This window comes from Rhinolophus hipposideros (assembly GCF_964194185.1).
Source record: "Rhinolophus hipposideros genome assembly, chromosome: 1".
Lineage (NCBI taxonomy): Eukaryota > Metazoa > Chordata > Mammalia > Chiroptera > Rhinolophidae > Rhinolophus > Rhinolophus hipposideros.
In genome coordinates, this window is record NC_138047.1 from 61608099 (window position 1) to 61625922 (window position 17824).

The 17824-nt window shown below is 40.9% G+C and overlaps 1 pseudogene across 1 annotated transcript; it reads right to left on the minus strand.

Moving 5' to 3' along the window:
- Positions 1–15652: 15652 nt before the first annotated feature.
- Positions 15653–16206, minus strand: LOC308491954 (vacuolar protein-sorting-associated protein 25-like; annotated as a pseudogene). Its single transcript has one exon. The product of its transcript is annotated as a vacuolar protein-sorting-associated protein 25-like (transcript).
- Positions 16207–17824: the final 1618 nt, after the last annotated feature.

Below are 17824 nucleotides of genomic sequence, written 5' to 3' on the forward strand. Positions count from 1 at the left end.
AATGAAGCCACCAGCAATGAGCACTTTCAAATGTTGTGGTCTGTCTTGAAAGATCCATATTCTGTGAAAAGCATTATATATGAAGTCAGACAATTAAGTTCAGGAACTCATCCTAAAAAAAATGCTACATACTTCATTGCTCAATATCACTATGGTCACCTTCAAAGCACTCCCCTTGGGAAGCTATGCACCCGGGTGAGTGCCTAGTCCACCCTTCAAAGCAATTGTGGAACTCTTTCTGGAATGGCCATCAGAACTGTCATCGTATTACCCTTTATGTCCTGAATGGCATCAAAATGTTTTCCTTTCAATATTTCCGTTATCTTTGGGTAAAGAAAGAAGACGTTGGGAACCAGATCAGGTGAGGGTGTTCCAATACAGTTATTTATTTACTGGCTAAAAACTCCCTCACAGACAGTGCCGTGTGAGCTGGTGCATTGTCGTGATGTAAGAGCCATGAATTGTTGGCGAAAAGTTCAGGTCGTCTAACTTTTTCACACAGCCTTTCCAGCACTCCCAAATGTAAACTTGGTTAACTGTCTAGTTGGTACAAACTCATAATGAATAATCCCTCTGACATCAAAAAAATAGCTACATTGTTGCAACAAGTTCGCGAACTTAATTGTCAGACCTTATATAGTACACACGAAGTAGAATATTAAAGCCTGATAGCCTGATTTGAAATGCTCATAAGAGTCTTTAATAACTGTTTACATTAGGCAAAGCACTTTATCAGGCTATATCTCAAGTTCGTTCCTTAAATGGAAGTGATAATAATAAGGCCACGGGATTACTACAAATAAATTCATCACTCATTAAAAATACTCAGAAAGTGCCTTAATGGTAGCTTCTAATAAACATTAGCTGTCATCTCCTCTTCACAAACAGACTTAAAGACCTTCACTCCTGTAGAACATGGACTCCTGCAGGCAGATCAAAAATTCAAATTCCATGGATAAGACATTAAAAGTTTTGATCTTTTGTACTTCTTGCCAAGTCTAGTTGCAACATCTGTCTATTACAAACCCAGAAACTGCTGACTTAAAACTTTTTGCAAGCCATACATTTTACCTTTTCTGACCATACTAGAAAATATAATGCCATCTTAGGAAAGTCTGTTTTGAGATCACCACCTCTATTCATTGACTGAGCTCACTGTGAAAAGCCTCAATAAAAATAATAAATAAAAGTTGCCATTTATTACGTTCCTATTACGTGTTGTATGCTTTACATATATTATTTTCCATTCTTAGAACAATATGCAAGGAACACACACTGTTATATCCATCTTAGAGATGATAAAAATGAAGCTCAGGGAGATCAAGTTCTTCACCCCATAGAGGTCCCACTATTGCAAATAGTTTGACCCTCTAACGAGCATTATTTTGTGCTTGGCTTCATTATCCTCCATCTGTTTATTCAGAACTACTGAAGAAGATGAAAGTTCTGGACAGAAGTAGAAATAGTGGAATTTAAATCTGATCATTGAAAATACTTTGCCTTGTAATTTCAACAATTTGGTGTAATTCAAGATGGAGACAAGGTTTCGCATCTCCTGATTCACTCCCCTTTTCCAGACAGTTCTATAGTAAGGTTGACTGACATGGCTGCTGATCTGATTTTCTGAGATTGGTAGACATGGATATTCCAGGGTCTCTGCCAGTTTCAATATTCAATAGTCATTAAACTTTTTCATATATTCAAACTCTCTTTGCATGTTAAATTCATTCGTTTTTATTCTGTCCATTACAGATTTCGAGAACTGCTGGTCACTGTCAGCTTCATAATTATCCTTCATATGGTCTAAGGCCATCCTGTCCAAGAGAAATAAACGGGAGCCACATATAGAATTTTAAATTAACTACTAGCCACATTTAAAAAAATGAAATAAAATGGTACAAGTGAAATGTATTTTAATAATGTATTCGTTTTCTGTGACTGATGCAACAAATCACCACAAACTTGGTGTCTTGACACAACACATGTATTCTCTTGGGGTCTTGAAGGCCAGAAGTCCAAAATCAGTATCGCTGGGCCAAAATCAAGATATCCATAGGGCTTCTCTCCCGCTGGAGGCTCTAGAGAAAACTCGTGTGTTTCCTCTTACAGCTTCAGGTGGCTGTTGGCTTTCCTTGGCTTGTGGCCACATCAGTCAAAGGTCTGCCTCCATCTTCACATCATTTTTTCCTACTTGTCTGTGTAACTACTTCTACCTGCCTCTTAAAGGGACACATGTGATGGCATTTAGAGCCCACACAGATAATCCAGGGTAATCTCCCCATCTCAAGATTCTTACCGTAATCACATCGATAAAGATTGTTTTTCCAAATAAGGTAACATTTATAGGTTCCAAGAATTAGGCCCTGATGTCTTAGGTGGCCATTAGTCAACCTATTATACGTAACATTTGATTTTACCCAATATATCCAAAATATTATCATTTCAATGTGTAATCAATGTTTCATCCTAAATCTTCTAGATCTGGTGTGCTTTTTAAATATACTTAAAATAATACATCTCAACTAGAATTAGCCATATTGCAAGTACTCAATAGCCACATGCGGCTACTGTTCTGGGAAGTGCAGTAAGGATTGCTTTAATTTGCTCATCAAACAATTCTTTTTCTTGCTCAGACGCAAAGAAGAATCTGCAATAAAGCTGTCCTCATTCAATTTTGCTTTTTTTTTTTATCACCATGGGCAGAATTACTATCTTTCTACCTCATAGGATTTCTGTGAGGATTAAATTATGAAAGCTCTTTGGAAAATGTAAATTACTCTGTAGTCCTTTCAAAAGCCAGCCAAATGCATTGCCAAAGTCTTCTGCTCAGTATCTTCTAGTCATTCATGTATCTCCTGCTCAGTATCTTCTAGTCATGCTCATACATCTGGCATAACTGAAACCTATCACAAAAGAGCAAACATGAAGAATTGGGTCATTCCACTAACTAGAGCTGGGAGCTTGATCAGACAGCAGGTCATGGATAAAGTCATAAGAGGGAAATAGGATCAACGTTTAGAAAAATGTCGAGAAGAAATGTCCCCATTTTGGCACAGAAAACATTCATTCACTCATTCAAAAATTTTACTATGTCATTGACACAATGCTAGGTGATGGGGATGCAATGCTTAATGGTGAGGCAAAAGAAAAACATATAGGCATTGCCTCCCTCACCCACCTCCCTTGGAGGTTTGAGTCTAGAGAGAAAGCAAAAATAAATGAAATGGGAAAAGTGCAACTGTGATTTTTTCTCCCAGGGAGCAGAGCATGATTCTCTGACAGGAAGTTTGACCTTGTCAGAGGGGTCAGAGAAGATTTCCTTGAGGAAATGATGATTAAGCTAAGATATAAATCATAAGGAAGAATTAATTCAGTGAAGAGGAGAGGAAAAGACATTGCAGGCAAGAGAAACTCATGTATGAAGACCTTTCTGTAGGAGAAATCATGATGAGATGACAGATAGAAGCCAGGATGTCTGGAGTGCAGAGAATGAGCAGAAGGGACCAGGTATAAGGTGAGGCCAGAGACGTGGGAGGGGACTCACTTATGTGACCATGTAAAAGAGTTTCATTTTTTCCTAAAGTAAATATTCATCTCCTGGAAACATTTGTGCTTTGAAAAGATTCTTCTGCTGGAGTGTGAAGCAGATTGTTAAGGGGACAAAGGTAAATGCAGATGGGAGAGGCGACAAGAATATATACAGGTGGAACAATGAGGGAGCTAGGCAAGAGATGATGGCACGGTGTAAAATATGAAGTCATCCTTGAATCTTCTTTTTCTTTCATATCTCACATCTAATCTATTAAGAAGTTCTGTTGGCTGAATCCAAATGAATCCTTTTACCCCCTCTAATGCTGAACTGTTATAGAAGCCTCTAGACCAGATCAACTACCTTGTCTGGTTTCCTTGTTTGCAATGGTGACCCTATATTTTATTCTTCTACACACAGAAGTCAAAGGGATTTCCTAAACGGTAAGTCAATCCATGTCATTCACCTGCTCAGCACCCACAACGGCTTCCATCTCCCTCAGAATAAAAGCCAAAATCCTTCAAGGTACTTCATGGTCTGGTCCCCTAACCAAATCTTAACTCATCTTCTACCACTCTCCCCTTTACCACGATGGTCAGCTTGCTCTTTTTAATCAAGTGAAACACCATCCTAATGCAGGGACTTGTCATTTGTTGTATCCTCTACCTGAAACCCTCTTAAACACTCCATGATCCCTCATCTAAAACTCACCATTTATGACTCCACTTAGCCCCTTTCATTTAGCTCACTCACCTAAAATTGAAACTTCATATTTTATATGAAAGAAGGCTAGGGAGAAAAAACCACCTTGGAGGAAAGCATTCCAGGATGTGGGAATAGCAAATGCAAAACCCTGAGACAGGAGTTCCAAGGAGCAAGGGAGCCAGCCAGCTGCAGGCATGCTGGTAGAAGGTGGGGTGGAAACGGGAGGCTATGTTTAAGGCAACAGGGGAAAACTCACGTAGAGCTTGCATGCAGGGTGTTGTGAGGACATTGCTTTCACTCTGAGATGAGGAGTCATGGAGGGTGCAGGGCAGAGGACTGGTTTGACCTGACATATTTTAACAGGTATGTTCTGGGTGCTATATTGAAATTTGACATAAAGGAGGTAAGGACAGAAGCGGGGAGTTTAGTTACGAAGCTATCATAAGAAACCAGATAAGAAATAATGGCAGCTTCGACAAAGCTAGCAGCAGTGGAGGTCGGGAGAAACGTTCAGGTGCTGGATATATGTTGAAGGTAGATCTGCTGAAAGATCAAATATGTGGTGTGACAGAAAGACATTTGGGGCCTGCACAATTGGAAAATACAGTGGTCATTAACTGGTATGGGGAAGGCTACAAGTTTTGGAACAGTTATCAGCAGCTCAGTTTTGGATGTTGGCTTCAAATGGCCATTTGACATCCAAATAGAGATGTCAAGGAGGCGATTGGTATACTAGCTGGGGAGGTCTGGGATCGAGTGTGTAGACGATCTTCTCAGCCAGGAGCTTAGATGAGATCACTAGGGAAACGGCAGCTGCTAGGAACTACAGGAATCCTCTATGAAATGGAAAAGGAGTAGGTTCACAGCTGTAACATACTGACAAAATGATAATTATGGGCTATCACCTACTCAGTGGGAGGAGACCTTCAATGGACAGGGGAAGGAAATAGAGTAATGTGGGTACATGATTGGTCCAGGGCTCTGAATTACCACTCACAAATACCAGCACCATAGTTAACCTCACAGAGAACGTGTGGCCAAATTAGCTTGCAGGGCCCAAGTGTCTGTTATCAGTGAGTCAAATCTCCTCCAGGACCAAAGAACTTACATGAGTTACAATGCTCAGGTCACCTCTCATCTGATTTATGTCCTGGGTACAATTTTACATGTATGCTTCCTCCAACTACATCACTTTCACTTTTACATTCAGTTTGAGAGATTCATAAAAGCTCATGGATCAGAACAATTACCATGATGACTGTGATGATCCCAATTCTGACACTGGCCAAAGGGTCAGCTGTTGTAAACCGACAGAAGGAAACTCACTGCAGCCAGTCCCAAGGTACAGAAGAGGCCAGGCCTGATCCCTCATGGTCATCCACTTCTCACCCCTATTTTACTGTCAGCTTGGCTCTCTAAGGGCCTGGATCATGAAAATGCAAATCATAGCCCCCAGTCCGTGGGGGTGAGAGGTGATGAAGTGCATGAATGTAATAAATAAAGAAGGGTTTCCAACATGTCCAGCACACACTTGTTAGTGTAAGTGTTCCTTGCACTGCTACCACTGCTTCTACTACCTCCACCACCATCATCATCATTATCACCACTAAACAGTGGTTGTACACCAACACCCAAAATTTTAAGTTACACCTTTCCCTATTTCCTCCTCTCCAAGCCACCTCCACAGCCATGCTCAGACTTTGTCATGTGGGGTCTCTGGTCCCGCTCCCCACATAAGAACGCAGGGTATGGTGAGGCCAAAAAGGCACACCCACGGAGCCATGGATGGGGGTTCACACCACTATAGTCTCACTGGTGGCTGGGTTGGAGACACAGGAAGTAGGTTCCACACGATGCACAATCTGCCAACTGCTTCTCTGCCAACCAACCAACCCCACTTGCTAGCTGCAATCCACAATCCGCACTTGCTAGCTTAGCCACGGCAGTTATATTAGTGGCTAATGTAATGGTTACAGCTGATGGCCAACTAGTCACAGCTGATGGCCATCTACTACCCGAGCCAGCACCTTTCCATGTGAGGTCGAGAACCTGGAAACTGCTCTCTGGGACTCTGTCCCCACAGACTTCTAGTCTAAAAGGGCAGCCAAAGCCATACCTGAGGCAACCCAAATCAGGGAGTCAGTCCCAGCTTCCATATTTGCCTATCCTTTACCTTACTGCCCTGTCTCCTGGCAGTGTGTAAAGTGGTTACTCCTTCTTAACCTATGGCTCCTATGTGTAGCTAATAGCAGAATATGCCTTTTTGGTAGTGTTAGTTAAAAAAATCTCAGGTGAACTGAACCCCTTATTTGGACTGTGAGATGCATCTTTGGCACCCCAGGTGCAAAGTATGTAGGATTCAGATAAACAGTTGAGAATAACAAGGAGTTGGAGTTTCCATTGGCACTATGAAAGACTTGACAGAATTTTTATACAGATAAAACCATTCATTCATTTAATTCACTTAAAAATATGTGAGGTCCACCAATTATGTTCCAAGAATATAGCTGATGTATGAGTGAAGTAACGATGATCAATGAACTGAGAATATAATGAGCAAGATAGATATTTTCCCTACACTCATGGATCATAAAGTATAGTGAGGGAAGCAGATAGTAATCAAATAAGTGCCTCCATAATATATACCTTGTCATTTGTTAGGTGGAGGAAAAGAAAAAAGTGCTATAAATGAAAATAATAGGCATCTTTTAGTTTGGATAAATGGGCGAAGGGGTTCAAATAACTTTCTCTGAAGAAGTGGCACTTAAGCTAAAACATCAACATGGAGCAGACATTAGCCAAGGTAAGAGAGTGTGTGTGGTATGAAAAGGGGGCCTTCTCACAGCAAGAAGAGCATGTGAAAAGTTCCTGAGGTAGGAAAAAGAAACTAAAAAAGACTAGCGACAAAACTAGAGCAATGGAATGCAGGATAGTGGTTGCCTGGGACTGCAAAGGAACACAGAGGTGGGGGATATTTTATTGAGATACAAGTGTTCTATATCATGATTGGAGTGATGGTTATATGACTGTACACAATTGTCTAAATTCACTTAAAGTCACTGAATTTTATTGTTTATAAATTATTCCTCAATAAAGTTTGGGAAGTTAAAAACAGTGAGCTTTTTAAGACTTTTCCTTTTAAAGTCTCATTTAAAGGTTCATATTAACCTGACTTCATCTAATATAAAAACAAAGCTGAAAAATGCACAGAAGAACTAAATAAAATGTATTTATTTAGGACTTTATTTCCTTGTTCATTTGTTCATGGCTCGTGTGTTTAAAAAGGTGATTTAAGGTAGAAGGGGCGGTTTGAGATTCTAAGAGCCATTTAATATTTTTATTTTTACACCTCGTAGCAAGGCACTTAAAATTCTGAACTTCTTTCCTCACCTAGAAAAATGGGGGGAAAAAAGCATCTTTCAGGTCAGGTTGTTGAGTGGATTATTTCATTTAATCTCCTTGGAAGATGCCAGTTCCAATAGATACATAGTAGGCCCTCCTTCACTATCATTCTCTTTGGTATCTAAAAATCAAGCACATTGATAAATTATTCTGATAAAATCAGCCTCCAGGAGAGGGCATTTGTGACTGTGTGTAGTGTTCTGGCTATGGGGCATCTTAAGAATGACCCTAGGGGAGAGAGCTGAAGCAGTGGCGGAAAAAGATTGCTGGTGATGGTGAAGGGTATGTCCTGTACCTGTCTCCTGCCCTGCCCCAATATGGCAGAAACTACTACTCAGGGGCTCAGCACACCCATATTCACCCAGAATCTGCCTGAGATCACATCCAAGTAAAAGGACAGAGTAGAATGAGACATGTTCAAACCTCTCCAAGGAAACGCGAAGCAAAGATCACAAAGCGAGCATTCAATTCAGATGCAAAACATAGCTGCACACCTAAAGTACCTCTGGAGTTTATCCAAACTCCATTTTCTCTCTTCTTTCATCATTTCTGTTTTCTTCTTTTCATTTCCTGACTCTGACTTTCTAAAGTCATAAAGATGAAATTTCTACCCTTTGAAAGTCATAAGTAGACAAAATTCATTGTTAAAGGCTGAAACAATTCACTCTGACTCCCTTTAGTTTTCAATTACCCAAGAAAACCTTGTTTTCAATGGATAAAGGCCACCCTTTCAACCAAGTTGGGGTGTCTCTGGAGCCAGGAATTGTGCTGATCGTCACCATAAAAATGCATAGGCAGAGAGCAGACAGGCAGAGAGCTGTGGGGAGGCTTGCAGACAAAGGAGGTGTTATGTGTCGTACAACCATTCACTGCAAAGGGATTGTTTAAGTGGAGATGGCTGGTCGACACTCATACAAGAGGGAGCCTTCATACGTAAATAAAGGCTGGCTGCCACAGAAACCCCTCCATCTGCTGCTGCCCATTGCCGGACTTCCAAGGCGCTGGCTGCACTAATTGAAAACATGGATGGATCTGTGCCCCACATGTTCACTTTTAGGAAATCACTGAAAATTTGTTTTTGGGTAGGGCCAGCCCTAGGCTGACTCTCCGCTCCTCCAAGCCAAAGGCGTATCTATTTGGGAGCTTTATGGCTGCTGCTGTTTTTTGATTATTGATTCCTGATATTTTTCCCCACTGCAACCCTCCCCCTATTTGGAGAACTCTAGCCGTCAATATGGCAAGTGATTTGTTAAGCTGCTAAGCTTCTTTCACTTTGGGGCCCAATTCAAAGTAAGGCCTGAGTAGAGAGAGAGCTTTCCACTGCAGAGAGGGGGGTGGGGGGGAAGAAATCAAGTATAGATATGAGCTCTAAAGAGGGGACTGTTTGGGCAGTTGCAGGCCATGCCCCTGCTCTCCCCTGAAGAGCTTAATATGTCCTAGGTTTCAGTAATTAGTCAGAGAGGAGCAAAGGGTCCTCAGCAATGGCAAACCAGCTGCACGCAGCACTTCTGGCCATTACTTAAGTTTCTTCTCCTTCCAGACTGAGGCAAAACTGGCAGGTGTCAGATCAGAGGCTGATGCCGACCCTAAGCACATCTCCTCAGTATGCACAGAAGTCCATCCTGAACTGAAAATTATTGACCATAGGCTTTATCCCTCCTCTCCCTCTGATGGAGAAAAGACAAGTATGTCTGTTCAGCCTTGTTTGGCACCTAAAGCAAACTGAGGCACAAATACGTGAAATCACACATAGTCTCAAAGCGAATGGTTAACAGACTCAACTCCTCACTAGTAAATTAGAGCTCTTTCTGTTAGAGCACACAAGCTTGAAAATAGCCACCAGGCTCTTCCAAATAACCTATGTGTCCCGCAAAGGACAATGAAGTGATGGGGGTGGGCAAGGAATTTGAATTAATGTGTACACTGCTTAACGCTGAATCATATTTTTAATGCACTATCACCAGGAATGAAAGGTTTTTGATTTATTTGCTGGAGGCAACCAGTGTATCACAGAAGTTGTATAAAGATAGAATCTAGAAATCAAAACTCTTTTTCTGCTGATCCCTTCATGCTTCTGATCAGGCCACTTAAACACATCCTATGTTCTATGAAACGTCAGAACAAGCTGTCTTCTGCACAAGGAGACTTTTGAAAGTTATTAAGATTTGTGTACTAAACAGAGCTAACTGGTTTAAATGACTAAAGACTATGATTTAGCATTTGCTTATTCATACAAAGATATTTATTGAACAATAAATGAAGGCACTATTGTTCCATCTGATGCATTCTGGAACACCTGATCTTTATAGGCTGGGTAGATGAAGTTACTTAGCCCTGGGCCAGCTTTCTTCCAAAAACTTTTAAGTGAAAGCCAAAAGAGAATTAACAGGGATGTTGGAAGTCACATAAACACAGCTGAAGAAAGCATATTGTCTTGATTTCAGCTTGAAATCTGTGCTAAATTAGCAGTAAGAAGTTTAGCAGCAACGCCTCATTTCTCAAAACATCATTGTTTTTAGGTTTAACTGCAGCACGATTCACTTTTGTGGAAATTAAAAAAATAAAAACATTTTAACTTTGCCCTAAAAACATGCTCATAGATCCAGAAGATACATGCACCAATTTTGTTTGTTTGTCTCATATTCTGTTTCCTGGGTAGACTGGCAAGCATTTTTATGTTGTTTATTGTTGACATGAATATTATAAACTAAGAACTGTTTTGAGATTTTTTTTTAATCTCCAATAATCTCTTCAAATATTTAGTGTTTAAAGTACAATGTGCAGATACTATTGGGAATAGTTTTAGGATCCTGAAGATATTTCTTGACAGGAAGCCCAAACCAGAATTTACATAATGGATTTTGGTCTTGTAAAAGGTATTCATAACTCTTGTTAAATTTCTGCATTTCTTTTCTTCAAGTTCACCAACGCTAAGAAATGGGGCTAATCCAAGATAAAAGTATGAACAAAGCGATTAAAGTGCTCCTCTATTTTGATAAGGGCACTGGGTTAACATGCGAATGTCATTGTTGATGTCAGCATACCAAGCCCAAGATAAACACGGCTGGACTGCTCTTACTGCAAATTCGGGTGACACTTTTCTTTATTAACGAGCATTTCTTTTTCTGCAAAAAGAAGAAAAGTTTTATCTTACGTTTCATGGCTTCAGGCCAAGAGAGATCGTTTCTTTCTTCTCTGCCTTCACTCTTTAATAAAACTAACAAAAGTCTTTCTTTTTCCTATTTATCTTTGTATTTCTGTTAATATGCTTGTACTTCCATCTCATTATGACTTTCGTACCTCTTATTTTTGTAGGGGAAAAATTGATTCACTTAAATTAATGTTTATTTTAGCCCTTTCTCTTGAAGCCCACATTTAAGTGAGTTCGTGACTGGGAAAGGTACAGGCTTCTTGGGTCTAAAGTTGTTAAGTGAGCATAACTTTATGACCGTGTCTCTATGGACATTTAAAATTTGTTTTCTTTTGTTTGGGTGAGGTTTACTTTACCACTGCCCAGTTGTTATAAGAGTGGAGTAAACCCAGTCATTTGTTTCTAAAAGAATGTAGTTATTATCCATGTCTTGGACTTTAACACCAGCTTCAAAAAGATGGCTGAGCACACCAGAGTCTTTACAATAATACTTGGATCTGGGTTCATACAGGGTATTTTGGTGACTCCTTCTTCCTACTAAGGGAAACATACGTGGTGAGAGATTCTCTTCCTATTTTAGCAGAGGAAGGAATTGGTAGCATGAGTAGTATAATGGTGCCATATAGTGGAAAATCAACAGGCCAGGCATTAGAAGACCTGCTGACTAAGCCCAATGCTGCTGTTTAAGGTCATCCCTTCTCCGTTGAGAATCCCTTTTACTATTATTCTTTTCTTTGAAATGATTAGGTCTTCCAAACATACAGTATTTCTAAAATAGGAAATTAAACATTTTCCTTAAGAAACAATCTATACTGTCTATATACTCAATCAAATGAATATTCCAGACAGCCCAAGATGACCATGTCACCATACTAAGCATCCCTAAGGCAACAAAAGTTGATGTTGTAATTACCTTAGGTGGCTTGACTGATGGTAAATGTATGATTTCAATTAGGCTTCTTGAAATATTAAAAATAACTCATGCCCCGACTTTCCATTTCTATAGTCTCATACTCTGTATGAACTCAAGGCCCAGAGTTGGGAAAAATTGGCACAATTATTCTGAACCTCCTTTTTCTCTTCTCCGAAATGGGGGGAAATAACAGCTTCTAGGCTCAATTCAAGGTTGTTATAAAAAATTAAATTAAATCATCTGTGTTAAAGAGCTACATTAGATGTTAGAGACTATCAGGTTGGTGCAAAAGTAATTGCAGTTGAAAAGGTTAAAAACAATTGCAAAAGCTGCAATTACTTTTACATCAACCTAATAGTGTAAATTATGCACTGAAGTAGTAGAGAAGCAGGAAATAGAAAACCTGAATTTCTGAATTAAAAAACAAACAAAAAACACACACGTTAGTTTCTTAAGGAAGATAAGACAAGAGCCAAAAGTCTTTTTGATCTTTTACTTGTCTATACTAAGACTCTCAGTGTGGAAATTCATTCTTACTTGAACTTAATAACAGGTGAACACCCTCAAAATACTTTCTGAGTTCAACAGGTAATCCCTTTAACATGAGATCATCATGTATTGAGTAAACATAGGCATATTTCCAGGAAAGAATGTTGGTTTGTGGCTATATAAATATAGTCGCCTAAGTCACCATCCTTTATTTGGAAATGGCTTCACCAACTGTCTTTGTGAGCAGTCATGTTTGTACTAAAGTAATCACACTCCTTCGCCACAGATAATTGAACCAGGAATGAATATCTATCTCATAGGACAAATTAAGGTCATCAGATTCACTCTTATAAGATTTTGAACTACAATACTCAGTTAAGTGAGGACAGGCACTTAAACTGAAAAGTCATGTAGGATCATTCATTAACTCATCCCAAAAGTAGGTACTCATTACCTGACAGAAACCATGCACTGGGCTGAGTCATAGTGAGCCAGAATCTGTAGCAAGAAAAACCAAGATCATGCATAAAATTATGGGGAGCAAGAATTAAGAGATTGAAAGAAGGAAGTTTGCTGAAATAAGAGAAGAACTGGCCATGGCAAAGAAAAGCAGAGTAAGCCACTTGCAGAGCAGGCCTGCCTGATGATATCTACCTTTCCTGAGCCCTAACTGCATTGTCTGCTCTTGGCTTCTGTAGTATTCCCTGATATCCTTTTAATAAACCCCTCTTTGATTAAGCTTTTATGTGTGTGTGTGTTTGTGGGGGGTTGGTTCCTCACAAGCAAATGTGCCCTGACTAAAACATGTGCCATTGTTAATTTTTAATGCAAACTTGAAATACTTTTTCCCCCCTAAAAACTAGAGATGTTTTAAGGCCAAAAAGCATTAAAGTCAGTAATCAAATTCAGCAAAGACAGAGGAGCTTTGTTCCTCCCTCTTACTACTGACACGGTCTCCTAACTTCTCACCCTGCAAAGTGCATGAATGGTTTGAATGGTGGGGAAGGGGGAGGGGGGTGTTAGCATATCATTTCCCTGGGTCCCTACACTGGAGGAAAGTGGGGCTAACTAGCAAGTGACCCAGCTGACGAATTCTATTTCGGAATAAACACATCTCCTCTGGCAAAGACAGATTCTGATTTTATTTAAATCCTGCTCAAAATTAAATCCTTGCGACATCAAGCTGAAAAGGAGAGGAAGGTGTGAGATGGAGAGGGAAGCGATTCCTAACTTGATGTGTCCTAATGGAATGGCATGCGGTAAGATGACTGCTAAGTGCCTGTGAGGGGAGGTGGCAGGGAACAGCCCTGAAGGCCTTGCTGGCAACTGGGGGAGAAGACAGAAAGGTTCGGGATTTTATTGGGTTTGGTTGTCTATCTGCACACTTCTGTCTTTCAGTCACCTGTCAGCGTAACTGGATCAGGATGAAGATTTTGTGAAGAAAGAGAGTCATAAGCTATTCAGAAGGCTTCAGGGATTTTAAGCAGTCATGGTCAAAATGTTCCTTTGGGCTGACTTGCCAAGGTCCTAAAATGTGATGGAAATGGAGTTAAAATCTCTTTTAGGTCATAATGAGAAAATGAGAGCAGGCTTTAAAGTTGTCTGAGTACCTTCTTTTTCCTGGTCCTTTGCTTGCTCCTGTTCCTAAGGCCAATTCCCATTTTCTTAGGCATCCAGTGTGCTCATGAAATCATACATAGCCCTCATAAAATTCAAGGATATGTTCAAAAAAAGCATTCACATCTAGGCATAAAGGACTAATGAGGTTGCAGGTGAAAACACTTCTGGAACCATGCACTTTAACACAAGACAAAACTGACTAGAGAATCGATCTCCAGGTATGAGAATTCAAGCATCAGTGGGTTGCAGGGAGATACATACCAGGTGGGAGCGACCCTCATGAGGTTAATTTGAGGGACTGCACGTCTCCCAGTGAGGCTGCATCTGGACAAACATCGGGCTATACTGGAAGCTATCTGATGCAGAACATGAGAGTGACTGAGAATCATAGGAAACTGGCCCCCTGACACCTTTTCCCCCACAGTTCAGATTGCTCATCATGGTGGTATCTCCCCAGAACTCCCCAGCAATTCCTAAAGAAAGAAACAAAAATCTCTGAAAAACTTCAGTAGCAGATAAGCTCTGCAAAATCACTAATACATACATGGTTTGAGAATGCTGAACAAAGCCAGGGATTGTATTAAAATATTTTGTTGATGTACATCAATTGGAAAAATGTAAAAGACCATTGATTTTGAATGATGGGAGGTTGTCAGCAGCACCTGGTTTTCCTTCTTCCTATCCATGTTCCCAGTGATCCCATCTCCCCCAACATGTTCACACTGCCATCACTTTCATCCCCCCACCCTCAGCAATACACATGTGAGGTGTGGTCAAAAACTACAGTGAATGTTTAAATTAAAAAAAAAAGGACTACAGTAAAAAACACATTGCCCTTAATACCTCTCAAAATACTCCTCTTTGCTTCAAACACACTTATCCCATCATTTCTGAAACAGTTCTGGAAGTCCTCTTTTGTGAGTGTCTTTAGTTGTGCTGTTGTGGCTGTCTCAATATCCTGAATCGATTCAAAACGTTTTCCTTTCATGGTCATTTTGATTTTGGGGAAGAGCCGAAAGTCACATAGTGCCAGATCCAGTGAATAAGGGGATGAGGACACAGTGTGATGTTTTTACTTGACAGAAATTGCCGTACTAGAAGTGATGTGTGACACGGAGCATTGTCATGATGGAGGATGAAGTAAAGACACTCATGAAAGAGGACTTCCAGAACTGCTTCAGAAAGTGGCAAGAATGATGGGATAAGTGTGTTCAAAGTGAAGGGGAGTGTTTTGAGAGGGATTAATGGCAATGTGTCTTTTAGTGTAATAAATATTTTTTTTTGGGGGGACTGAGTTTTTAAATATCATAAATCAGTGTCCAGCCCCGCCTCTCACTGCCAGGCCCTTTCCTGGGCCTCCTGTCTTCATATTGCCAGGAAGGCTGCCTGCGGCCAGGGCTTCCACCATCCCCTAGGAAGGATCCAGCACCAGCCTGAGAGGGGAGGCAACAGCAGCTAAGCGGGTGGGAGAGGAAAGAGACAGAGCGTGTGCAGGCGTGTGTGTGTGTGTGTGTGTGTGTGTGTGCGTGTGTGTGTGTGCGTGTGTGTGTGTATACTTACATATGGGAACATATGTGAACTGTCAGCTTTACAGACCCTAGCTCAGGGACAACCTAGGACCAGAGGAGAGGTTGGACAAGGAGAAACACATCTTTTCTCCTCGGCACCTCAGCCTCCCTTATCCAGGGACAGACACATGGGGTAAGTAGGAAACCCATCCCTGGGTTGGAACCCTTTTGATTCTGGTGGAGTCATAGACCCAGTCTGTAGGGACACTGGGTCTGTCTCCTTCTGAAAGCCCTGGAAGGATGGGAGGTAAGATGTACAGGGAGACAGATCTCTGCTAGAAGAACTTGACACCTCGGCCATCGCTGATAGTGATGATCTCTGCTTTGTGCTCCTGCTGTAGGGCTTGCAGAGCCCGCAGTAGGGTCACCTCATCCAGCCCGTGGAACTCCTCACCCTCCGTGTCTTCACCATTGGTCAGTTCATACAGGCTGAACACGGAGTTGTTCTGGCCACTCCTGGAAACCCACTGATAGATGAGTTCCCCCATTCTTCTGGCCTCTGTCACATGATCAGGAAGCTAGACTTGTTCTTATCCAACCACTGGAGGATAACCACTTTCTTCCTCAGTTCCTCTAATACAATCTGGATGGATTCCACAGGGAGCTTCCGCTGTAGCTTCACGTTGTTGAAGAGTGGGCTCTCCTGAGCTTCCATCACCGTCATGCTGGCCTGTTTATGCAGGCGACAGAAGGACAGGACCAGCGAGCACCAGGTGGCCAGCTGCTTCTGCCAAGTGTCCACGTTCGGCTGTAACGTAAAGAAGGGCAGGAAACAATACTGCCACAGCCACTCGAAACTCATCGCCATTGTAGTAGCCCAGGAAACCCAGAACCTCAAATATTTTTTTTTAATTTAAACATTCACCATAGTTTCCTATCACACCTTGTAGTGTCCTTATACCAAATTCAAAACAAGTATATTGCTAAAAATCCATTTGAGGTTTGAAGTTAGGACGAGGCAAGGGGTCAAAGACTGGGGGGCAAAAAATGAGCTAGTAATTCACAGGAGCAATTATACAAATGATTCATAAAGCAATTACTGGGCTCTCCAGTTTTTTTTGTTTTGGTTTGTGTTTTTTTTTGACACATGAAAGCAGAATCTATTTGCTTCCAAAGCAGAATAAGCCAGGTCTTTAAGACAACTGCTTTCTCACATATTACAAGTTTTCAAAAATTAAGTCTATTCCTACAAAACTGAAAAGTTTGTCATTGTAGTTTATGTTCTCAGTAGTAGACACAACTTCATTTTTCAGAGTCAAATGGAATAATCCTTTGCATCAAGACTCTTCCAGAAGAGATTTGCTCTCATGCCCTTTGACTGTACCTACAGTTGACTTAATAGCATCTTGGTCAGGAAGGTTCACTCCCTTTTAAGACAAGGTGAATTTTCACAACGTAAGGAGCAGTTTCCAAGGACAGGAAGTTGCCAGTTTTCGAAAGGAAGAAACGTCTGAGAAAGGATCAATGTCAAGCCAAGGAGATTTGGGTAAAGCAGGGCTATTTGGGATTTCCTTTTGCGATAGACTTTGCACCTCTTACTTTCTCTGCCCATGAGGTAAATGCAGAGTGAGAGCACCGAGCCCCTCTGGTGCATATAACAGTTTGTTTCCAGATAACACACGTTATATGAAGTTAGTATGAGGCCGGCCACTCCTCTCATACAGGGTCTCCTGCATTCTGGTCTTCGTGGCCACCAGCTGCTTGCCTTCTCTTCACTCCCATGTTCCTCAGTGCTCAGATTGTTCTTACAAGGAAAACCTGTACAACAAAGAGGGGAAACCCTGATACCATCATGTTTGGCACCACAACCAGCAACAACTGCGAAAACCATTTATAAAAAGGCTATTATTCTGTTTACAATCTGCTTTCATGATTGCTTTTAACTAACTCGAGGAGTAGCTGCACTAAGGTAGGAAGGTTTGTGACCCATCTGTTGAGTGTATAATTTCCTTTTCATGGGCTAGCACAGCCCAATAAAAAAATATATTATTAGGTGCACTAACTCAATCAGCAAACAAATGACAGGCAGATGGTCTTCAAAAACAATACTGACCATGAATGCCAGAGAGCCACAATGTGGGCCCCTGCTTTTAGGCAGCCTTTGTCTGAAAACACTCCACTGGGTTAAGTGATGCAAAATACGACAGAAAGAGAGAGAAGCTGTGTGTAAATGAGGAAGAAGTTAACGGCTTCTGAAGGGCTTCATGAAAGGTTATGATAATTTTACTAGGATCAGAAAAAAAAAGCACCTCACATAAATAATATACCTTTGTGATGGTGCTAAAATCCAATGGATCGCTTTCACATGACATTGCTGTTCTAAATCCTTATTTTAGCCAGATTTTTTTTCTCAAAAGAATTTATCTCACAGAATTTTCTCAAGTTTTGTTTTAGTTGAGTGATGAAATGTGGTGAGTAAAAGCTTTTGTATGAGAGAATTTCACCAG